The sequence below is a fragment of the Bidens hawaiensis genome, unplaced genomic scaffold (assembly GCF_021521415.1).
Source record: "Bidens hawaiensis isolate Kalapana, Puna unplaced genomic scaffold, B.hawaiensis_p1.1 tig00001575_1, whole genome shotgun sequence".
NCBI classification, from domain to species: domain Eukaryota; kingdom Viridiplantae; phylum Streptophyta; class Magnoliopsida; order Asterales; family Asteraceae; genus Bidens; species Bidens hawaiensis.
Window position 1 is genome coordinate 3,366,776 of NW_027491088.1, and position 25,748 is coordinate 3,392,523.

The 25,748-nt window shown below is 40.6% G+C and overlaps 2 pseudogenes across 1 annotated transcript in view; both read right to left on the reverse strand.

The window, feature by feature from the left end:
• Window positions 1–20,283, reverse strand: part of LOC143586854 (phospholipase A1-II 1 pseudogene) — a 28,848-nt pseudogene extending 8,565 nt beyond the window's left edge. The window contains exon 1 of the transcript XR_013144772.1: window positions 19,657–20,283. The product of XR_013144772.1 is annotated as a phospholipase A1-II 1 pseudogene (transcript). The remainder of the gene's footprint in view (window positions 1–19,656) is intronic.
• A 1,296-nt stretch (window positions 20,284–21,579) lies between these two features.
• On the reverse strand, window positions 21,580–25,522 carry LOC143586167 (phospholipase A1-II 1-like; annotated as a pseudogene).
• Window positions 25,523–25,748: the final 226 nt, after the last annotated feature.

Below are 25,748 nucleotides of genomic sequence, written 5' to 3' on the forward strand. Positions count from 1 at the left end.
TTTTGGATGTCGTTCGTCGCGATAATGAGTCTATAGAAGATTTTATCACTAGGTTCAACGATGAGAGCCTGAACATCGGTGGAATTAGTAAAGATATGCTTCGGGGCGCCTTCCGCAAAAACGTCAGATGTGATGATTTAGTCTGCACACTTACTGGCATAGGTGGAATGCCAAAAGAGTGGGACGATCTCATGGCTGCAGCAAAAGTGTATGCGAACACTGAGAAAACATTGAAAAGTGGTAACTCAAAGCAAAAATTTAAAGTCGAGTTTCAAACTCCGAGACCAAATAGACAGGCGAAAGGTCCTATCTGGTCGAGACTTCAGCCAAATACGGAAGCATCAGAACCATTTGATGCGCGATCCCTCATAGGCAACAAAAACAAAGCGGGACCCTCTAACCGAGGTCCCAATAATTGGACTCCTCTTTTAAAGACTCCCACCGAAATTCTCACCGAAATTCTCCCACCGAAATTCTCACGACGAGAAGGTCATTCCTTGACCCGAAAAAGCGTTGTTCGTATCATGATGACATTGGTCATAATACGAATGAGTACAGAACATTAAAAAATGAAATTGAAGCGGCTGTAAAGTCTGGAAAACTTGGACACCTGGTAAAAGGTGGGAAACCTGACAATGGTAAAGCTCCCGCACGGGATATCCAAGGCCCGAGTAAAAAGCAAGTCAGAGATTTAAACGTCCATATGATACAAGGCGGGTACGATACAAGGAAAAAGAGGAAGGAGTCTGATGATGAGGACTGGAAGAATGAGCCAGTGATCTTTCCTCGTATCAAGGGGGGCCCGAATAACAAAAACCCCTTGATCATCACTGCCCAATTCGGACACTACCGTTCCCAATACGTCTTCTTCGACACCGGTAGTACTTCCGACATTATGTATGAACAATGTTTTGAACAGCTTGACAAGGAAGATAAGGAAAGATTAAAACCCATCCACGCTCCAGTATCGGGGTTCGAAGGGGAAATAATGCATCCGCGAGGTGTAATTTCATTCCCAGTCACCTTAAGTGACGGAATTCACTCTAGGACCGAGGAAGTCGAATTTTTTGTTCTGCCAGCAACATCAAAACATGACATTATTCTTGGACGATAAGCGATTGGTGACTTTAATGCTCATCCGTCCACGTCACATGGTGCAGTAGGAGTTCCAACTTGCACTGGCATAGCAATAATTTATGTTAATCGGCACTGCTTTGCAACCGAGAGCTCAAAACCAAGCAAAATCCCAAAACAAACTGTGAAGACTGAACCAGAGAAATGGATTTTGAACAAAAAATTTCCTGATCAAACTGTAACAATAGGACCTGCTATTTCCGAGATAGTGCAGACCTTCCAGTTATTATCAAAGAATATTGATGTTTTTACATGGCAACCCGCGGATATGACCGGTGTTTCGAGGAACATTGCGGAACACAAATTAAGGGTAAACCCGTTGTTTACGCCAATTGTTCAGAAACAACGTAAGATGGGTCCGGAACAAACAAAAGCAATGAATGAGCAAGTCCAGGACCTCTTACAAGCTGGAATCATTCGCCCAATTCGTTATCAGACCCGGGTTGCTAATCCAGTTATTGTTCCCAAAAGCAATGGGTCATGGCGGATGTGAATTGATTTCAAAGATCTAAATAAAACATGTCCCAAAGATTGTTATCCCTTACCCGAAATAGATCTCAAGGTTGATGCTGTAGCACAATTCAAATTCAAATGCTTTCTGGATGCTTACAAAGGCTACCATCAGATCCGCATGGCAGCGGGCGATGAGGACAAAACATCATTTCGTACCGATCAAGGCACTTTTTGTTACAAAATGATGCCTTTCGGACTAAAAAATGCGGGAGCCACATATCAACGATTAATGGACATGGCGTTCAAAGATCAAATTGGCCGAAATTTAGAAGTGTATATGGATGATCTCATAATAAAAAGTGTTGAGGAAGACCAGATGTTGAGGGATATTGAAGAGACGTTCGAAACCTTGAAAGGTATTAACATGAAGCTGAATCCGGCTAAGTGCTCATTTGGAATGGAAGAAGGAAAGTTTCTGGGAGTGTTGTCACGGATGCGGGCTTCAAAGCCAACCCAGATAAGGTTCAAGCTATAGCCCGCATGCCTTCTCCATCTTCCCTCAAGGAAGTTCAGACACTCAATGGCCGACTGGTTGCTTTGAATCGTTTTTTGGCAAATCATGCAGCCAAGTCTCATCCTTTCATCTCAACTCTAAGGAATTGCCTCAAGAAAGCACAATTTAAATGGACCGCGGAAGCAGAACAAGCTTTCTTGGAGGTTAAAAAATATTTGATGGAACTCCCAACGTTAACAGCACCTCACGCGGGAGAACCTTTGACGTTATACCTATCAGCTTCAGACATTGCTATTGGGGCCGTCCTTCTGATAGATCGCAAGAACGTTCAGACATCGATTTACTACGTCAGCAGAACACAATCGGATCCAGAAACAAGATATTCCATGCTAGAAAAACTGGTTTTGGCATTGGTCTATGCTGCACGACGCCTCCACGGGTACTTTCAAGGGCACCCCCATCAATGTCTTAACTGGATACAAGCTCATAAACGTTCTCAGCAAGCCAGAATTGTCTGGGCGATTGGCCAAATGGGCCATCGAGCTAGGTGAACACGCAATAGAATACAAACCTAGGCCAACAATCAAAGGGCAAGTGTTGGCGGACTTCGTGACAGAGGTCCCGCATAACAAAGAAAAAGAATGTTTGATTGAGCAACAACCCCAAGCACCTCCGGAATCAGGACAGATTTGGTCCTTATTTACGGACGGAGCTTCAAGCAGTGAGGGATGTGGCGCAGGCCTCAGGCTAGTCAATCCCGAAGGCCATGAGTTTACATATGCCATAAAATTGGACTTCAAAAGTACCAAAAACGAGGCAGAATATGAAGCTTTCTTGGTGGGCTTAAGGATAGCTAAAAAGCTTGGGGTTAAGCATTTGGAAGCCCGAGTGGATTCCATGTTGATCGCGGGATAGATTAACGGCACATATGAAGCAAAAAGTGATATCATGGATTCATATGTGTCACAGGCGAAAGATCTGATGATCCAATTCTCTTCTTGCAAAGTTATTCATATAAAGAGAAGCGAGAACAAATCAGCGGATGCTCTCAGTAAATTGGCTTCAACAAACTTTGAACATTTTGCCAAAGACATCCGCATCGAAATATTAGATCGCCCGTCTGTTCCGCAGCATCAAGTTTTAGTGATCCAAACGGGAGTAGAATCCTGGATAACACCCATAATAGCATATTGTCATCCAGAGCACTTCCGGAAGAAAAGGCAGTGGCTCGGAAGATAAAGCACAAAGCATTGAACTATCAGATACTTGACGGTGTTTTATACCGACGTTCCTTCGTCGGACCATTACTACGATGTGTGGATGCCGAGGACGCGAACTACCTAATAAGAGAAGTTCACGAAGGCATTTGTGGTCTTCATGCTGGCCCGCGCATGGTCGTGGTAAAATTGATGAATGCCGGATACTATTGGCCGGGGATGCATTGGATGCGGTTAATGAAATCAGAAAGTGCGATTCTTGCCAAAGGCATGCCCCTAACACGCTACGACCAAAGAACGAGTTAGTTACAGTCACTTCAGCTTGGCCGTTCCATAAATGGGCTATTGATATCATGGGACCTTTCCCTGAAGCCCCTGGACGGGTCAAATTCTTAATAGTAGCCATCGACTACTTTACAAAATGGGTGGAGGCCAAACCAGTTGCTTCTATAACAGCAACGAGTGTTAAAAATTTTTGTGGGAATTCATCATATGTCGTTTCGGCCTCCCCCTAGAGCTCGTTAGTGACAATGGAACACAATTCGCGGACAGTGGGTTACAAGAATGGCTAAAAGAATTACACATTTCTCAAATCTTCACCTCTGTAGCCCACCCGCAAGCGAATGGTCAAGTCGAAAGAACCAATCGGACGATCAAAGAGGGAATCAAAACGAGATTAGGGACGAAATGAACGGGATGGCTGGATGAATTGCCCTATGTACTATGGGCCTTTCGCACTCAAAGGAATTCCAGTAATTCCGAAACCCCATTCAGTTTAACATATGGCACAGAAGCCATGATTCCTGCTGAGATTGGTATTCCATCCGCCAGAGTTCTTATGATTGAGGATAATGATCATGAACTCCGGATGAACCTTAACCTCCTTGAGGAAAAGAGAGAACTAGCATCAATCCGCGAGCATAATTACAAACGACAGTTGCAAAAATATTACAACTCGCGGATCCAAAGATGTGAATTCGACGCGGGAGACTTTGTCTTCCGCAACAACGAGGCCTCCGGACAAGAACCTCTAGGCAAGTTGGCCCCTACCTGGGAAGGACCTTATAGAATCCAGAAAGTTCTATCCAAAGGTGCCTACAAACTCGAAAGGTTGGACGGGGCAGAGATCCCTAGAACCTGGAATGGGGCCCAACTGAGAAAATGTTACATTTAGTTGGTTTTTCTTTTGGCATGCATGCCTAACTAGATGTTAAGAACCTTTGTAATTTCGTTTCTTGTAATTCGGCTTATGCCTTAGTTATGAAAATTTTCACTTCAGTCATTTGAGACTTGTATTATTACATAATCCTTTATTCGTACACAAAGAAGATCCGCCGAAAACACTTATATTATATAAAAAAACAAAATAATAAACAAAGTGTGCCGGATGCAATAAAAAGCCTTCTTTATTTATACAAAAAGGGATTACAAATTGTGGAGAAGCCTAGCTAAAAAGAAAGAGAAAGATCTATCTATGGCGCGACATCTTCATGTTCCGCATCGTTGCCTCCCGCATCTTCCTCTTCTTCATCTTCTCCATCAAGCTCAAGAAGAGTCTTTAGCTGCTGGATATTGTCTTCCTTATCAGCAAGCTTGGATATTTGATCCGTCAAAGAAAATTTCAACGAATCGAAGTCCTTTGTTTTCTGCTTAAGGATGGCAGCAGTATCTTGACCAGCTAAGATGTATTCTTCAGGAAGCTTGGAAGTTGAACCAAATTGATAACCTTCTTGGAAGCCCAGTTGGCGACCAACTTGTTTAGAAGCCTTCAGAAGGATAGCAACGCAGTTCCCAAGCTCATCACTATCCCGAACATCGGCGATGACCTGTTGAAACAATCATACATGAGTAACTCTAAAACATTTAGATTATTTATGATAAGAGTAAAACATATACCTTGGGGATGGTTTCCGACAATAGCCATTTTAGATCCGCTTTGGCTTGGACAAGTTCCAGCTTATGACCGGCGCATTCCAAGGCTTGCGCACGGTTCTTGGCATTAAGGTCAAGTAGACGTTTGTCCTTAGAAGCTGATTCAGCTTGAAGGGTCTTCAGCGACTTGGCTTGTTCATTCATCAATTTGGCTTGTTCGTCCAATTGTTTTTAGAGAGCACCTCTCGCTTCCTCAGCAGCGGATCGAGCAGCCCTTTCCGCCTCCAGGGCCTGGTTGGCTTCCCTGGCCTCATTGATAGCCCTAAGAGCTTCTTCTTTGGCCTCGAAAGCAGAGGCCGCCAGTTCGTCCCGTTCTTCATTCATCGCCAGCCAATCTCTGGTTATCTCATGGGTAGTGGAAATAGAATTTGCCACATAGTAAGTATGGGAGTTCAGCAATTCCTGGCGGACACTGAGGCGACGTCTTTCCTTTTCACCATGCGGAAGACTCTCCCGCAGAAATTCATAATATGCGTCCACGTCACGGAATGTCGAATCCCGACGTAAGGACCAATTAGGTTGATGCGGGGTAGGGTCTTCCTCTTCAAGAGTAGGAGAAGTTTGGGAAGCATAAAGGAACGTGCTTATACCCCCTTGATCTCTGAAACGGTAAACATTATAAGAGGGCGACACCTTGGCATGATCAGTCGTGTCGACTCCCTTATCCTTTAAGGGCCACAATTACCGGATCCTTGGCAGTATTAGGAGGCGGTGGTGGTGGACGGGGAGGAGAGTCTTTCAAACCAGGAATACCTTCGGAAAGGTTATCCAGGCTCACTGAAAACCATTAATGAAGAGTTAGGAATACTTCAATCCAAATAAGATAACAAAGTAAAGAAAGGGTTTGCATACCTAACGAATGGTCTTCAGCATCAAGTTGCTCTAAACGCGCCTCCAAGGCGGCAGGATTGGCCTTCTTAGATTTTTTCTTCTTCTTCAAGGTAATCGTGACCGGATTAACCTTGCGCTTTCCGGCCACTTTGGAAACGTCCGCATCAACGACTGGACGTTTACCCGCAACGGTAATATTATCAGCTTCTGGACCCTTGGCGTCCGCAGCAGCATCAACGTCGTCTTGACCCGCCGCCTGACTAGAAGTGGCTCGTTGACGGGTAAGACCTGCAATTGAGTCCACGGCTTGGTTAACATCAATTGAATACATTTCTTCACAGAGTGATGACTCCTCACTATATGAAAAGAGTACGATCACTCCGTTAGAAGTAATAGCAGTTACGGGTCGGGGTTGCAGAATGCCCTCACCTTTGAGTATGATTTCTTGAACGTACTTCTCACCTTTGGCATACATTGGTTCGGAAACCAAAGGTTCCGGACGAAAAGCAGTAGGGAATAAAAAATTGTTGCGGGTTCGATCCAAAAAGGGTCCGTCCCTAGGTTCAATCGGACGACGTACCATCATTCCCCCTTCATGATACAGTAGAGTGCTGAAGGCGGAACCCTCACCTGTACAAACAATAAAACAAGTCAGAAATTAAACGTTTTAAAAAATATATATATAGACATAACACGAAGCTCACCCCTGTTGGTCATTTCGTAATATGGTTCTAACTCGGGGAATGGCCACAAACGGCTCATCTTGGCACTCACCATTGCCCCTTCATGAATTGGGCGCAGGGGAGTGGGCGTGGATATTAGCGTTTTATACCACGCTTGGCCCTCATGAGCACTGGCGGGAACCACAGGCATGGGAGCGTCCGCCTTACGCTTCGTCATCTTTAAAGGAATGACGTCTTCTCGGATCTAGAAAAATTTTGGCTTCCAGCCATGAAGGCTACGGAGCCACTCCGTGCCTATGGTCCTTTTCTCGATGGATGCAAAACTGTACCACCCATCATGAAAAGTCATCTTATAAAACACGACAAACATGCCAAAAGTCGCTTCAAGGTTGCGAGATTGGAAACAGAACTCGAAATGCCGAATCCTCAACATCCCAAAAGGATGGATATGGGAGAGATGGATCCCATAAGTCGTCAGGATCGATTCGACAAACTTGGTCACCGGAATCCGGAAGTTCCCTATTGTAAAGTGGTCTATGTATACAGCCATTTTCTTCGAAGGCGGACTCGTAGCAATAGAACCACTAGCAGGACGTTCCGGTTCCCACTCCGTCGTCAATCCATATACGTTAACAACGTCTTTATAATCTTCTTCTTTAAGGCAGACTTCAACCTCGTCGATAGTGGGGGTACTTTTCTTTTCTTTAGCCATTTGAATAATAAAGAGATGAAGAAAAGGGGAAGAAATCTCAGAGAAGGTTGGAAAGTCTAGAGCGTTCGAGAGAAATCTGAAAGTGATAAAGATTAAATGGAAGTCATAAGGGTTATATTTATACCCATCGCAATTAATGCGATACATAAAGTGACAGAAGAGAGAGAAACTGTGGACCGCCAGATGGCTGACATGTCAGGCGGGAAATCCAAGATAATGAAAACAGGCTGTCATAAGGCGCCAGACACGTCTCATCAGTTGTCCTCAACGAACTTCTCTCTCCACCACATCATCATAATTATCCAAACCATTAAACATTTCAAAAAGTTGTAAATTTCAAAAATATCCTTTAGAGATATTTTCTCTAAACAGTTGAATGTCCACAAAAGCCAAAGAATTTGTTCTCATTAATTATTCAAAAAAAAAAATTAATTACAAAAAGAGAAAGGAAAAACTACAAGTTACAAGCATCTAGACTTATACTAAAGATTCGAGGACGATGAGTCTTCTGGAGCCTTTAACGAAGTATCTGTAACATCCCGAAATTTCTAAAGTAATATTTAATATATTATTTTATCGGGTGAAATAAACGAGTTAGTGGAACGATAATAATAATAACAAAATATGAAGACTAAGTAGGATAATGTCACACCCTCAAAATCCACTAACGGAGTTTTACCGTCAGAGGGTGTGAACTAACAGGATCGAAATCATTAGTTATAATCAAACCATAAAAACGTTTAAATGAAATTAAGTGCGGAAGCGTAAAAACCAAAAGACAAAAGTTGCGTCACGCAGGACGACTTAAAACCCAAGTAATAATAGTTAAAAAAAACATGTTTGCATATCAGAATGTTCAAAAACCATGCATGATCCTATACCGCGCGCCCGCCTCGGCTACCTGAGAATAACATACTAAAAGTGTCAACACGAGGTTGGTGAGTTCACAAGTTTATATAAAATAAAGCGTTTAGCGTTTGCGTTCAGCGTTTTGCGTTCAACGTTTTGCATTCAGCGTTTTGCGTTACCAGATAGTGTTATGTCAATTATATATCTATAGGTAGCTAGCCTATAAAACAATTATTAATAAGTGTTCGACACCGAAGCTGACTGTTTATCATTTGCCTTGCCACTAGGTCTATCCCGACCATGGTATGTGTTTAGCCAAGATTACACCCACTTGACCTCCAGTCGAGTTTAGCGTTGGGTGGGGTTTATCAAACCCAGTAGTACTACTCAACAATGACTCGCTATTATCCAATATTAAACGGTTCGATGTGAATGAAAGACTTTAGTTATTGCGTTTGCCACTTAGTCTTTACAAGTGATATATAATCTATATTAACAAAATCTTAAATGCGTTTTCGGAGTATGTTATCTCCCCAAGTGAAAAGCGTTTGAAAACAGTTTAAAGGGGTAAGTGAAACTCACTGTTTGCGAAGAATTCCCAAAATAAATCACCAAGTGATGCGCGTCACAGAAAACTCTCTCTAGCGTTCTAAAACAACAAGGAGATTTTCTAAGTATCGGAACTAATATCGAGTCTCTAGACCCGGCACATAATTCCTAATCACAAGATACGTTTCGTGTTTGTTTGTGAATCGTGTGTGACTTAACAAATACATTTGTGATACGATACATGTGTGAACAATTATTTACGTGTCATGTATTAATAATGTACATCACTAGCAATTACTCCCCGTGAGGGCAATTTGGTCACACATTACAATTTACTAGCAACTATTCCCCGCAAGGGCATTTTGGTCAAAACATAACAATTATATAGCAAGTATTCCCCACAGGGGCAATTTGGTCAAAACCTAACTAGCAATTATCATGTTTCATGCATTTTCACAAAATTCAGCAGCTAGTTTCACCGAGACAGAAATTCTACTTGAAAGATTGTACTATTCCACCGATCATAGCAACTCAATTAATTTACCAAAAATCATCACTAAAGAATGCATGTGTTAGGTTTCCAGAACATATTTTATTTTATTTTTATTCCACATAGATTTCTCATAATGATCAAAACACTACAGCAAGCTCATAACAGTCAAATTCATGCGCAACAGAATGTTATTTGAAATTTCCGTTAAATGAAAAATCCAACAAATGCAAGACCACTTGGGTTAGGTTCCTAACTCAATAAGTCAACTTCCAGAAGTGGAACCAACCAAATTGGTCTCGTAGTTCATGAGATATAATATTTACAAAACAACCTAACAGCAGGTCTAACAACTCAGCTTTGTACAACGTTTTTGTAAAATCATAAAGGTCAAATTGTACACGTCCAAAAATTGCAAATTTATATTCTTTAGAAACTAGACTCAACCTAGTTTACTGTAGTATCAATTATCTCAACCAATTTTCACATTTACACCCCGTTACAGTCAATCAAACATCAACAACACAATCTGTACAGAAACTGTTTGCACCCAAACTCAACAATTCAACAACAACAACACAAATCATTCATATAACATTCTAGACACTATAACCACTACCCATGCATATCAATTACACCATACATACATGGTTAGGGTTTTATTTGATCTCAAACTCAAAGACACAACAATTAACATGTAATAATATCAATACTAGTTATCAAATCATCATCAATACATCATCAAATCAAACAAAATCATATGAACACAATAACATATAGAAATCGGACCTAGGGTTCACAATTATACCTTCAAAAACACCAACACAAGCAATAGGAAGGTAGAAGATGGCTAGAAACGGATGTAGGATGCTTCAATTGTGAAATACAAGATCAAAATCAAGAGATATGTGTGTGTGTGAGCCGATTGTGAAGAGAGGGGGGGGGGGTAGCTGCCGTCGGTTTTGGGGAGAGGGAGAGGGAGGAGAGGTTAGGGGGTTTATAATATTATTAATAATAATCAAGTTACATCTAAGTCCCTCCACTTTCAAATGTTACTTTTCTAGCTTAATTAACTAGTTCTAGCACATTGAGTTAACGTTATATAACATGTTATCACATATCACATAAGTCTAACACATAATTATTGTTTTGACGTTTTTCGTTTATTCACCAATTGTTTGTGTCAACTCGTTTGCGTTTCGGTGCAATTCCCGAAAGACTACACATGTAGTAAGTGTCAAGCGTCATTTAAACCCTAGTTTAAATGTAATGAGGTGTGCGTTATAGATTCAGTGATCTTTAAGTTGAATTTAACGGAGTTGAGTTAACGGAGTTAACGGAGTTAACCTGAAATTGACGATTGTCACATCATTCCCATGTTAAACAATTTTCGTCCTGAAAATTTGAGTCAAGTCGTGATGAGTGTCTGAAAAAGTAAGAAAAATTTTTAGTTTGTCATATCATCCCCTAGTAGAAAGAAATTTCGTCCCGAAATTTAATTCATACCTCCGGTGATTTCTGACGGTTTGTCGGGTTTCGCGGTTTTCTGTGTTTGGTCAGCCCTTCAAAAAGGTGAGGATACTTTTTCATCATTTGATCCTCGCGTTCCCACGTGAACTCCGGTCCACGTCTCGAGTTCCAACGAACCTTAACCATTGGAATTTTACTGTGCTTGAGTGTTTTGGTTTCCCAATCCAAAATTTCGACTGGTTCTTCAATGAAGCGTAGCTGTTCATCAACTTGCAGTTCATCCAAAGGGACTACTTGGGTTTCATCAGATAGGCATTTCTTCAAATTGGATACGTGGAATACATTGTGTACGCCACTGAGTTCCGTTGGTAGGTCCATTCGGTACGCCACCGGACCAATGCGTTCACTTATCCGGTAAGGACCAACGTATCGTGGGTTGAGTTTGTTTCGCTTCCCAAAGCGAACCACACCTTTCCAAGGTGAGACTTTGAGTAACACTTGATCGTTCACTTGAAATTCGAGAGGTTTTCGGCGCTTGTCGGCGTAACTCTTTTGACGATCTCGTGCTGCTGCCATGCGGTTTCGGATTTGAACAATCTTTTCCGAGGTTTCGAGTACCAGTTCTGGACCAGTGATTTGGCTGTCACCCACCTCTGCCCAGCAGAGAGGTGATCGACACTTCCGTCCGTACAGTGCTTCAAACGGTGCTGCTTTAATACTTGCGTGGTAGCTGTTATTATACGAAAACTCTACCAAAGGTAAGTGAGGTTCCCAACTTTTTCCAAAATCCAACACACATGCACGCAACATGTCCTCTAAGGTCTGAATAGTTCGTTCACTTTGCCCATCCGTCTGAGGATGGTATGCTGTGCTCATATCAAGGCGTGTGCCTAGGGCACTCTGTAGCGACTTCCAAAAGTGCGAAGTGAAACGGGAATCTCGATCAGAAATAATTGAGACAGGCACTCCGTGTCTAGACACTACTTTCTTCATGTAGACGCGAGTCAGTCTTTCCATTTTGTCCGATTCCTTAATCGCCAAAAATTGTGCCGACTTAGTCAACCGGTCAACGATCACCTAGATGGTATCGTATCCCGTCGGTGTCTTAGGTAAACCCGTGATAAAATCCATTGAGATGTGTTCCCATTTCCACATTGGAAGTTCCGGTTGTTGCAGCAAACCAGATGGTTTCTGATATTCTATTTTGACTCTGGCACAAGTCAAGCATTTGCTCACGTAGGTGGCAATGTCGGCTTTCATATTCGGCCACCAGTAAAGTGCCTTTAAGTCATGGTACATTTTATCCGAGCCAGGGTGGATAGAATATCGGGACTTGTGAGCTTCGTCCATCACTAGAGTTCTCAACTCTCCGTATCGTGGAACCCAAATCCGGTTCTCAAAATATCGGACCCCGTCCGATCTGGTTTCAAGTTGCTTGTTCATGCCCCGCATGAGTTCCGATGGAAGATTATCATCCTTCAAAGCTTCAAGTTGTGCATCGCGAATCTGACGGTGTTGGAAACCGATCCCGATCAAAGGTGAATACGCCCTACTTTTACAAACTTGTTTTCAAATAAACAAACATGTTATGTGTAGAACTTTACATGAGACTAAGTGTCTCTAAAAACATTATTAATAAGAGTAAAAGCCTAGCCCTCAGGCTGTAGTATACGTTTGTCTGGATCCTTACATATGTGGAAAAATGCGGTGGGCACATCGCACCACGCCTGGTCACGACCTCCAGCCACGATGGGCCGAACCAAAGTATGTTCGAGTGAGAATGACCTTGTGTATATTTATGGTACCTAAGTACGTCATCACGTTGCGGTGTCTTGCTGGGGTGACCTAGGTAGAGGCTCGAGTTTATAATGATATTGTTTAACTTTGTTATTCCTAAGCCAAGATAGGCCGAGGCATGCGTAACCCTCGAGGGGTAAAAAAGTAAAACAAAATATTTTCGCGTCAGCATATTTACCAGCATTCGTTGCTGACGTATTTTTATAACATTTTGCAGGTAACCAAGATTAGAGCTAAAGGACGAAGGCTCAAGAATCCGATGGCTCGGATAATTTTGTTAAATGTTAATATAACTAAAATGGTGGTTTTGTAAACTTAAAACAAGTAAACACAAATTGAACTTGTTTCCATCTTTTGTAATGTAAATATTTTATAACTTTGATCCTTAAGTTTTCAAGTCTTCCGCTAATTAACCGTAACTCTGATTTATTTACAAATGCGGTACCAACTATCAAGTCACACGCCAGGGCCTAAGATGGGGGTGTGACAGTTCATCCCTTCATGAAAGCCCGTCACGCGCCCAAGTGAAGAGGAAGCAGCCATCAGATTGGCAAAACTATCATTCAGCTCCTTACTTCCTTTGATATGGCGGACGACCTGTTAGGACATAAACATAAGTTCCCGGTATCAAAAAAGTGAGAGTGAAAGAACAAGTAATAAAAAGTAACTTACAGCATCAACCCCCTGAGTAAGGAACCATCGACGGTCCTGCTCCGCGCGTTCCGCCCGTGCTCGGAACCCCTGTGATTCCGCGGTGGCTCCCTCATGGGCTTGAAGGAGAGAGTTATAGGCAGTTTGGATTTCAGCAGCACTTTGCTCTTTAAGTTCGACTTGCTCTTTCTGCAACCTCAGCTCCGCCTCAAGATCATGAATTCGGGCACCCTGAAGGGCCACTTGATTTTCCAACGAGGAATTGACTTCCTGAGCATGGGCTAAATCGTCTTTATCCTTTTGAGCTTTTTCTCGGTCAGCTTCACGAATGGAATTATGCCTTTTACAGGCTTCTTTCCATCGGCGGGCAGCGTCAGCGTTTCGGTCTTGCTCACTCTTCAGGGCATTCTCTGCGTCAGCCTGTTTCCACTTAGCAGTTTGGGCAGCAATACGATGCTCCTCAGCTTCTTTCTTAGCAGCTTCAGTGGCCCGCCGAGCTTCTCCCACTTTCCCGCCAAGAGTACGCCACTCACTTAAGATTTCTTGACTACCGGCCAAGGCATTAGCTAGATGACAAGCTACGTTCGTGTGAAGATCATGGCGAGAAAGGTCACGTTGATATGCCATCTCAGCGGGTGGCGCACAGTGTTCAATAAAATCCATACAAGTTCTAGGATTGGAGAACCGGGACCCGTTAGTAATACCCCATGGAGGAACAAACAAGTCATGTTTGTCACCCAAGCCCGCGTCCCCGTAATAACGGGAACCCGAAGGTTTAAAGCGAGTTGGGGTCGAAAAAGGCTGTTGACGAAGAGGCCGATGAGGAGACTCCTCATTCCTATAACCTTCCTCATTAACGGCAGGATTGTCCTGTTGATCACCAGTACCACTCCCAGCCTGAAAAAGATAGTCAAAGCGAGTATCAGTTTCAGACTGGTTGTTAATTCCCTCTATCACAGTATCAATTGGCGGAGTCGGCACCCTTTCTTCTATAGTAATATCAGTCGGAGGGGAGGTCGGCCGATCCTCCGCCACAAGGCTACTTGGCGGAGTAGGCAGCTTGTTCTCCACCTCTTTTTCCGGAAGAGGAGATGGTTGCTTTTCAGTATGAGGAGTGAAGATGGGTAACTTCTCAGAAACGTCTTCATCAAAGATCAATGGATCTACATAAATACTCATAATTAGATGAAAACATTCCAAAAAAAAGCCTAACGTTTAATGATAATTGCTTACATTCTACAGTATCGATGCGATCGGCAAGATTGTACTGGGGCTTCTTAGGGCGATGAATTTTTCGTTTTTTCTTCGATGGCCCTACCTCAGCACCCGCAGTCGTCGCGCCTGTTTGGTTCCTTAAAGCTCTATTCTTCTCTAATTCTGCCAATAATTGGGAGATAGAAGAAGACTCAGGTATATCGACATCGGACTCTGTCTCCTCTTGCGAGGAGGAGAAACAGGAACCATCGCCATCATCATCACTTGATAATAAAGTGGTGATCGTTCCATTAGAGGTAATAGCAATAAGCGGATGAGGATTAAGAATGTACGCACCTGTCTCAAAGGTGGCGTTAGAGACAATAGGTTCAGCTCGCACCTTCTTCGGAAAAAGGAAACGAGACTTGGTTTTCTCAAGAATAGGTAGGTCCCCGGCATCTCGGATGCTGTGTCGGACGCAACCTCTATCCTCAAAAAGGGCGTTAAGCATAGAGCTTCGACCTGAAAAGATAAGGAGTTTAATCACGAAGTACTTCAAAATATATATATATATATATATATATATATATATATATATATATATATATATATATAGAAACAACAAACAGAGGTCACTTACGCTCATACAAGTCAACAAAAATGGGCTCCATAAACTCTGAGGCCCATAACCGGCTCATGCCTGCCCACATCAGGGCTTCCTCAGGTAGCGATCGCATTGGCGTTGGTTCCGCCATTAAGGTACGGAACCAATCACGCCCCTCGTGGGCAGCTGTGACAACGTCCGGAAGACGAGAGTTAGGAGGACAGCGGACCATGGCAACGGGTACTACGCCCTCAGAAATCCAAAAGAATTTGCTACGCCAATCGGCGGACACCTTCTCGACCTCATGTGTAAGGCCCCGTTACCGGTAGCCCTACTTTCGTGTTGGATTTACTCATAAACGCAGTTCTAATATCAGAGTTAATTAAAACATTCGCGGAACATTAAAAACTTTCATAAAACATTTCGTAACAATTCAAAACTTGTCTTATGCAACAACTTGTCTTTCAAAAACAAAGTAATTAAAACATATCACGTCTTGAGCCTTCTGATGCCAGTCTCTTATTCAACGCCACGTGTCCCCTCAAGCGAGCTGCCTCATCCTACTCATCTGCGTGCATACAAAAAGTCAGCTACGCTGAGTGAGTTCTAGTTAATCATACATTATACAATACACACAAACTCATATTCTTTCAATCCTACTTTCATACTTTCATACTTTCTTACTTTCTTTTATACCAACTTGCTTTCATATCTTACGTTATAAAGAGCATTACGCCCTACATTCCTCGAGTATTATTAGGGCTCGGTACCCTCCTTCCTCGAGTATTATTAGGGCTCGGTACCCTCCTTCCTCGAGTATTATTAAGGCTCGGTACCCTCTTTCCTCGAGTATTATTAGGGCTCGGTACCCTCTTTCCTCGAATATTAGTAGGGTTCGGTTCCCTAGTTCTCGAATATTAGTAGGGTTCGATTCCCTCTTCGTTACCATACAACCATACATCATACCTCGAGTATTATTAGGGCTTGGTACCCTTTTCGTAACCATACAACCATCCTTTCCTTCTTTTATTAACTTTATCACTTTCATACACATAAGCGTACATATCATACTTACCTTATACATAGCGTTACAACCTGACAGTACGTGAGATCGTTCACGTACCATCAAGCAATCATTCATACATTTCAAATTATTCACATAAGGCATACACTTATCTCTTAGGATAAGCGTATTAACAAACATATTGAGTATGCACACAGCCCCGAAAACATAACACATAAATGGGGCTAGAAACTCACCTGAATCCTGTTACGCTCTCCGTTAATCGTTATTCCCTTCTTTGAGCTGGGCACGGCTAACTGTATAATATTTACACAATTAACTACTACTACTCATGTAGTATTTCTACCTTTATATAACCCACAACGAACGGGGGTCCGGGGGCAGGGCCCCTGGCAGCGGGGTCTAGGGGCGGCAGCCCCTAGCAGGGTCCAAGGGGCAGAGCCCCTTAACACATTTTTCATTAGGTTTTTAATTTATTTTCTTATTTGCTAACTCCAGCGAACTTATCATTAAGCGAACTTAACAATAAGCGAACTTAACATTAAGCGAACTTATCGTTAGCGAACTTAAGCATAGGCGAAGTTAGTGTTCGGCGAAGTTAACCCTAGGCGAACATATGCCAGGCGAAGTTGAGCATTAGCGAACTTAGCCTTAGGCGAAGTTATCATGAGCGAACTTATCACCAGGCGAAGTTACAGTTTGGCGAACTTGGCCTTAGGCGAAGTTAACCTTGACAGCGAACTTATTGTGGCGAAATTGTCAGGGGCGAACTTGGCTGGCGAACTTGCTTGCAAGCGAACTTACATGAAGGCGAAGTTGGCTTGCAGGCGAAGTTATTCAGCATTCGCCTCTGTTCAATCTTAATCATCAAAATCACCCTTATTTCATCGAGAATTTCTTGGATATTACGTTAACTAACTCCGCGATCATTCCCATGGCCTAGTTCGGGTAAAACTTAGCCCGGAAAGACATAAAGTTTGGACCTTTCGGCTTAAAACGTTTAATAACATAACTACGGTTTAGCGAGCCGTTTATGTTTACGGGTCCATTAGGTGGTTTTATCATCAAGTTTAGATCTTTATGTTTCACTCTTACCCGATCCATTCTCGTTCTAATGTTTCAAGGCTAAACGTTTATAAAAACGTAAACTTTAAGATCAAAATGTACCTTTTCGTGTTTGTTTGGCTTAGTCACGGACCATAGATCTTGTATTTATCTTGCGTATTGAAGGATCTATCAAGAATCTCGTTTACTTGGTCTTGGATCCCACTCTTGCTCTCGGCCGTATATAGGTGTAAGTGTATGTGTGTGTTTTGAGTATGTAGAGATTAAGATGGAAATGAATGAGGGTTTAGGGTTTTAGGTTGGTTTAGGGGATATTTATATCCCTTAAAGCCCATGGACCTAAGGCCCATTCCCATTTAACCCACCTTAATTAATCTAAGTCCATGATCCGTTCTTTACTCGATATTAATTAATTAATAACGCGAAATCACTAAACGTAACTTTCTTTATTTAACATTATAATATTTAGGATGTTACATCATGTCCAATACTTCGATCAGGAAATCCATGGCAGGAATACCAACCATCGTGGATGGCAAGACGGTAGAAAACTGGGAATCGATCAACATATGGCACCAAATCCTGTGCTATACAGACAAATTCATAGTGTTGGATTCGCATCATAGCACGTGGATGTAGTTGGGACAAGTGATCCCATAAGCGGTTAGCAAGTTCATAAGGAATTTCGTCAAAGGAAGACGGAAATTCCCACATGTAAAGTAATCGGCATAGACAGCCATTTTCCCAGGAGGAGATAGACTGGCTATCGACCCCGGTGAAGGAAACTCTGGTTCCCATTCCGGTGGAATGCCATACGTCTCCAGTAGCTTCTCATATTCTGAATGGTTCCAAGAGATCTCTATATCATCAACCTCAGTCTGAACATTCGACATTGCAGATGATTTTGGAGAAAGGGTTATAAGAAAGTTCAGTGCTTTTATCAGAGAAAAAGCAAAAGGATGATCAGGGATTAAAGGCGATAAAACTTCAACTAGAAGATATCTCTCACTATTTATACTCATTGCAATCAATGCGATGGGATATGAACAGTGGAGAGAGAAGATCATCGCTCAATCAGTGATTGCCACGTCACGCGGGAAATTCAAAAAAGAGAAAAAACTGCACAGTCGGGTACAGTGGCAGTCGTCAAAAACGTCCCATCATCTGTTCACGCGCCCGCGAGTGGTCAAATTGTCCTTTTTTCATGATTATCCATACCAACAGAAGATATTTTTACCTAAACTTCAAAATTTAAAAATCCCCAAAACTCATTAGAGTCCAGAATTTCACCCGCATAAAGACCTCACGCAGAAGAAACATTGGACTGGGGGGACTTATAGAGGTAGGGTACCAAAAAGACCCAAATACCCTTAAATACCACCCGCGGGTCACAGAAGAACCCCTAATAAGCCACCCGTGGGGTATACGGATCACCCTCATATCACGATAGAGGAAGAATGTACTTATATCATGCGCACCCTCAAAAGTCGTCCGTAGGATAGGACATCAGTCCGCCCAAACGATCGAGAGGAAGTGCCAGCGGGACAGCCCATCTAGAAGAATATCCACGATTGTTTCGTGAGGAATATGTGACCTATCAGCCAATGAACAAAGGACACCTGGCCAGGTTGTTATAACCGTGCACATGGTTAGGGTGCGATCCGTCCTATCATTGGGCAACATGTGTCCGGGTTGTTATACTCAAGCACATGGGACGTATAGCTCAACCTATCATAAAAGGACACGCGTCCAGGCGGTTATTGAAGATCTTCTAGAAGAGGACAGCTGGCCCAATCATCTTCCTACATCTTTCGGCTATAAATACCTTGTCAAACGGTATGAGGTATTCATTCATTCACCCACTTACATTTTGACTACACTTAGTCTGTTTACTTAAGTACTTTCTCGATCTACGAACGTTACTGATTCTCACGCCGGAGGGTGGTTACAGGAAGACCCCCCCTCTTGTCCTTCCTGTAACGAGACTCACGGTGTCTGTTTTGCAGGTTCCGGTCATTGGACTTTGGGAAGTCATACTCATACCCTAGTTGTAATTATCGTACTGTACCATGTGGACTCATTGGATCCAGGACCCATACCCGGGGATCGGATCCGTGTTTCTTCATTCAAAATAATGACCAAAAGTTTCATTTTTTACGTTTGAAAATTAAAGTGATAACGAGAAAACTTTAAAAAAAATTAATAAAAAGAAATTGATTAAGGAAATAATATATGCGTATTGTAACTAAATATATTTATACTAATTATAACTTCTGTTTATAAATTAAAATTATATAAAATAAAAACAAATAGTTTTTTATGCATCGGCCGGTTCGATACCATGTGAGTTTTAACCCGTAAAACGAACCTTGAAACCCTTGTAAACCGATCATGGTTCAGAAGGTTTCACAATTTTAGAAAATCCCTATTACTTATTTACTTGGTTTCTATTTTGAAAAACCAAACATAAACTATAGAAAAACTCACTTGGTCTCAAACACATGACTTGTTGAACCTAGACTTAGGATCCGAAGTAGTGTAAATAGAATGCCACCCACGTTGTATTTTAACATTCTCATCCCCTCTAAATATATCAGGAGCAGCCACCTTATCAAACTTAAGATCATTAATCCACTCCAACGTTTGCACGGTACCTCTCCAAGCAACCACAATATCCCGTCGTCCTAACGCCTCCTTCCCTTTGTCGGTAGCCACCGCAACATACCCTATCCAGTTAGACTCCTTGCTCCACGCCTCCCTAGACAACGACTTCACAAGAAACGAAGGTAAATCCACCGCGGACGTACCATATAAATATTTTGTGACTTCATATTTATAAGGGTTCCCTTGCTCTATTTGGACTTTAGAAAGTAAATGACTTGGTTTGTATAGACAGTCTCCTGCGTACTTTGATACCTTCTCCGCGTTAAAAGAGTCGCCCGTCGCCTGAGCCATCTCGCCATAGTGGATGATGTATCGCCGAAGATCAATGTCTAGAGGATCTAATAAACCAGACCAGTTGTGTTGTCCACTTAGTTTCATCCAATTGCTGCCCATTTTGCCTTTGGTCCGAAAGTTGATTTGTGTGTGTTTTGTTGTAGTATTTTTAATCTTATACATATATATTTATTTCATAATCATAGTTATAACTCTTAAAATATTCATTGAAGATGATCGATTACAAGAATTGGTGTTTAAGAAACTAGTAAATTAGTTTAAAACTTGTTTAAATAAATAAAAAGAATATATGTCACGACTCCACGTTGCTTTGAGTCTAGAAATTAACCACAATCAATTTTTATTGGGTGTTATACACGTTATATATAAATAAAGACATTATGCTTGTAGGATGTAGTAATAAACCTTTTTTTAATGCTTGTCGAATGTATTATCTAATCTTTCTATAGCGTCCGTAATTGATAGACGAAGGACGTCCGTGAGCCAACGTGGAGGGCGCATAACTGAAGTTTAGTCCAGTCTAATTTAGGCCAACATGATAACTCATAACTGTATACATATATAAATTTATGAAAGTTTTTCCGGTTTATTTGGTTGAAACTAGAAACCGAACCAAATACGAATTTGGTTTTTGGTTCACTTTTGAAATAGCTAAGTTCGTTTGGTTTCGGTTTCACTTAAAAGTCTCCAAACCGAAAATAATGAGGCCTCTAGTTTTCGGAACAATCAAATCCGTTCTATTTCAAGATTGGTCAATGAATGTGGTAAGTGGAACAATAGAAGGACGTTCAGGGCGTGTACTCGTCTATGTAGTCGGGTTTTGTTTTATAAAATGGTTCAACATGACTGGACATGGCCCATGGGTAGATGAAATTGGCGAGCCTTTGTTGAGCCAGATCTCTGTGTGCTTTACCTCTTAATCATTCAGACATAAGGCTTCCTTTTAACCATTGAGAGGTTATGAGACGTTAAGAGGTAGCATTTTAATGGCTATTAAGAGGCTACCAAGCAACCCCTTAGTCTGTTGGTTTCAGATGTGTTGAAATGCACAATATTACCTCTAATATTGGCAGTGTGTCATGATTTAATTTACGAAAGATGACGGGAACTTCAATTCGTGTGGTGCGTTATGGTGAGATATGATGACTTAATTAGGTATTCAGTATTTCGGTTGTCAGATATTGATATACACATTTATGAACCATTCAGAAAATCAAGAGAGAACAATAGGGAGAGGAAGTAAGGGCAAGGTCACTGCTCAAATAATAACATAGCGTAACGTATAACATAGTGATTGTTGAAACGACAAGAGATGATAAAGAAATAGTAAAGAAACAAAATAACTATATAAAAATAAATTAATTTATTATTTGTTGTTAAAATGAAACAATTGTTTAGCGTCATTTATTGTTGCAATCATAGAAACAATTTGAATTTTACATACAAGAATAACATACAAATGGAAACAAACATATCATACATCAAACATTAAGGCATTTTATTCGATCGCAACGATTTCTTCATCACCATTATCATTATCACCACCACCACCACTGCTAGTACCAACATCATAATCTTCATGATCTACTAACAGCCATACTCCATCGTCAAATCGAACCATTCCTCTGTTCTTCTCAACCCACCACTTAGCAGGCACATGACAATCATCATTTAGACCATCTGAGTACTTGTTTACTAGAGCAATCGAGCGCTCAACAACCAAATCAAACTTCCCTTCATCACCTTGTGTACCCGCGACTCCATGTAAATAAGTCTCCATATCATGCCATCTTTGTATGTCTCCGGGTTGTTTCAAGTAAGGAGACTTACTTGTATCAATCCTCAAAACTTTTCCAATGTGTGAGTACCCTATATTTATGGGGAAACACATCACTTGCAGTTTCAACGGGTAATGTGGGACAACATCATTCGCATTTTCAATGCGTAACACACGAATTTTGTCACCTAGTGAAGTGAACATATTTTTGAAGCTCGAGTTTCCCACACGGGGACTAGCAAAAACAAAAGCAGTCACAAGAAAGGCCTCACAAGAGGTATCTGTTGGCTTGTTGTATCCATTTACGGCAATATCAACTGCATTGAGCGTTGCAAGTGCCGCACCCATACTATGACCGACTATTGTCAAACCTACTTCCTCGTTCTTGTGTAAGTCTACTAATCGTCTCACTTCTTCAAGAACCTATGTCAAATAATATGGTTCAACAAAGTTTTGAATTAATTTTTGTTAAGTGTGTAAACTCAGTTCGTACCAAAACAATATCTTTGCAAATTAATTGGTTTGTGAAGTATTATAGTATTATTCGTATATTTTTGTTATATTTATGCTATATTAGTTAGTTTCTAGTTATGGACTAAATATGGACATTTTTATGTTTCATTGTCTTTATCAGCAATAAACTATAGTTTATTACATTCAATATGTTTATAACTTGATGATTTATTAACTACCTTCAATACACAATGGGGTTTAGATATGGTAGAAAACATGTGTTGGGTAAAAAATGTAAGAAACAATCTAGGCAATTAAATTTTATAGCCAAGGGATTAGATTCTCACATAAAACAATATGAGTTAATGTTCTTTAAACGTTTGTAAAAGGGCAAAAAGGTAAAGAGGGTGTTTTTTAAAAAACAAGGAAATTGCTTAATTGGAGGTTGAACGTTCATTTTCAACAAGCTAGTCCACACAAAGTGCTAACAAAACTGAAGATAAAGATGAGGCATTTGAAGATTATCAATGGATTTTTAACTAGTGTCTCCTTAATGTGTTGATTTTTACCTATTTAGGTATGAACCCTAATTTTTTTTTTGCTTTGTTTTTATCATCGGAGTTGTGATTGTAAAAATCTGAAATATGCACCGATGAATGTTCAATCCAACTTCGTATTGTGGTTTTTTTTAGCAAAATTCAATGTTCAATAGCAAGATTTTTTATGGTAATGGAGTCCGTTTGTATTTGTTTCTGTAATTAAGTTCAGTTGGTGTTGTTTTGATGTTGATATTTTATTTGTTGATGTTCGTAAGAGGTCTGTTGGGTTTGTGTTGGTTTCATATGGGTTGCTTTAGGGGAATTAACAGGTTTGTGTTGTTTTCATGTGTTGTTAATGTAATAAAGCTTGTGTTAGTTGTTATAGGACTGGTGTGTTGCCATTACTGTGTGTTGTTGAAGAAATATTCAGCTGGCCATGTTATTAATCTCATGTGTTGCTAAACTTATATTTATGTTGTTAGGAAGAGAGATATATGTCGGGTTTGTTTTGGTTGCATATATGTGTTGTGCTGGTAATGTGTTGGTTATTATATGTGTTGTTAATGTTGAATGAGTTTGACTGTGAATATGATCGAGAGAGAAATGAATAACCTTGGGAATTACCTGAATTTTTGTAACTAATCATGGTAGAATTGATTGAATAAATTGTGGATTTTTTTTTCTTTTGGTAACTGATGGTTAACTTGAAAAAACAAATAGATTTTAACATATTACCAAACTGCCCTTTTTGCTTTTAATTATTATTTTCCATTTGACATCTTCTAGTTGGTTCTTACTATTCTCACCAAAAAAACACTTTCTATTTGATCCTTCCTCATACACAATGACCAAATTTAAACTTAATTTGTTGAAATTAATATCAGGGTGTTTACTCCATGTTGACCGGTTTTGACCAAATTTTCGCCCGAATAGTTAGTATAATTTTAGAAATACCAATCCAGACCAGTCGGCTTGATTGGGTTGATTAGCTCAAAACGATTCAGTTTTGGTAATTTGCCCGTTTGGGACGTTTTCTTATATGCCCATGATTGTATCATTAGATTTACGAATGTTTAATAAATTGAGAGGTTCATAATAATGACGAACGTTTATCTTTTGAATGTTAAAGGGTTAAAGAGAAAACTTTAATATAAAAAGTTAATAACACAAAATTGATTAAGCTATTAGTATATACATATTGTAATTAAAAATATCTATAGTAATTATATTTTTTTTATGTACATAGATAAATGATCCAATATAATAATTCATTATCGTATATTATATACGCGACACCCTTAATCCTTGATTTCAAAAACACGTTAACCCTAAAATCATAACCACACGATCTGTTCGTCTTCCACCAACTCTGTCATCTCGTCAAAGTCCACCGTCCACCGTCGCGACCATCGTCTACCTTGGTGAGCATCGTCCTATTCCGTCACGACCATTGATCGTTGTTCACATGCCAGTTGGTTAATTTCCAATTGAAAATGAAATTGTTGAACCTAATTGATTAATTAACCTTGAAATCGATCCAATTAATTATCAATTTGAAGCTTCAATTGATCAATTTTGAGTTTTGAGTGATTGGTTTTAACCTTGAATGTATCAAGAATTAAGCCTGAACGTTTAAAGGTTTAACCTTGAACGTTTTAAGGTTGAGAATTTGGCTTGAACGTTTAAAGTTTTTTAACACTAAACTAATTTCGCGTATCCAATGTACGTTAAGCCATTATTGTACGTTAACTCACCCTTGTATATATATAAAACAAATACTTTTTTATATTTCGGCCGGTTCGTTGCCATATTGTTAGTTTCAACCCGTAAAACGAACCATGAAACCCTCGTAAACCGATCATGTTCCCTCATAAATCTCCCGAGTTAGATGGTTAAGACGGTTTTAACAACTTTTGGGTTAAGATGGTCAAGGCGTTTTAGGGTTAGAGGGGTTCAACAATTTTTGGAAACTCCTATTATTTATGTACTTTGTTTCAATTTAAATAAACCAAACATAACTTAAGAAAAACTCACTTGGTCTCAAACACATGACTTGTTGAACCTAGACTTAGGATCCGAAGTAGTGTAAATAGAATGCCACCCACGTTGTATTTTAACATTCTCATCCCCTCTAAATATATCAGGAGCAGCCACCTTATCAAACTTAAGATCATTAATCCACTCCAACGTTTGCACGGTACCTCTCCAAGCAACCACAATATCCCGTCGTCCTAACGCCTCCTTCCCTTCGTCGGTAGCCACCGCAACATACCCTATCCAGTTAGACTCCTTGCTCCACGCCTCCCTCGACAACGACTTCACAAGAAACGAAGGTAAATCCACCGCGGACGTACCATATAAATATTTTGTGACTTCATATTTATAAGGGTTCCCTTGCTCTATTTGGACTTTAGAAAGTAAATGACTCGGTTTGTATAGACAGTCTCCCGCGTGTCTCGATACTTTCTCTGAGTTAAACGCGTCGCGTGCTGCCTGAGCCATCTCGCCATAGTGGATAATGTAGCGCCGGAGATCCACGTCGAGTGGGTCTAGTAGGTTAGACCATTCGTCTTCTCCACTTAGTTTCTTCCAATTGCTGCCCATTTTGTCTTGGGTCCGATTATGTGTGTTTTGTTGTAGGTTTTAACTTTTAAATGTTATAATTTATATAATGTGGTAATGAGGTATTTGATGTTTATTATCATATAATGAACATATAGTTAATTGATCGTGATAACCATTGCTATTAAACTATTATCGTGACTTCTTCAAAACAGTATTCCATAAGTAGTAAATTAGCTTAAGTTATAATAAACAAATATAAATAAATAAATAAAGAAAATGTGTTCACG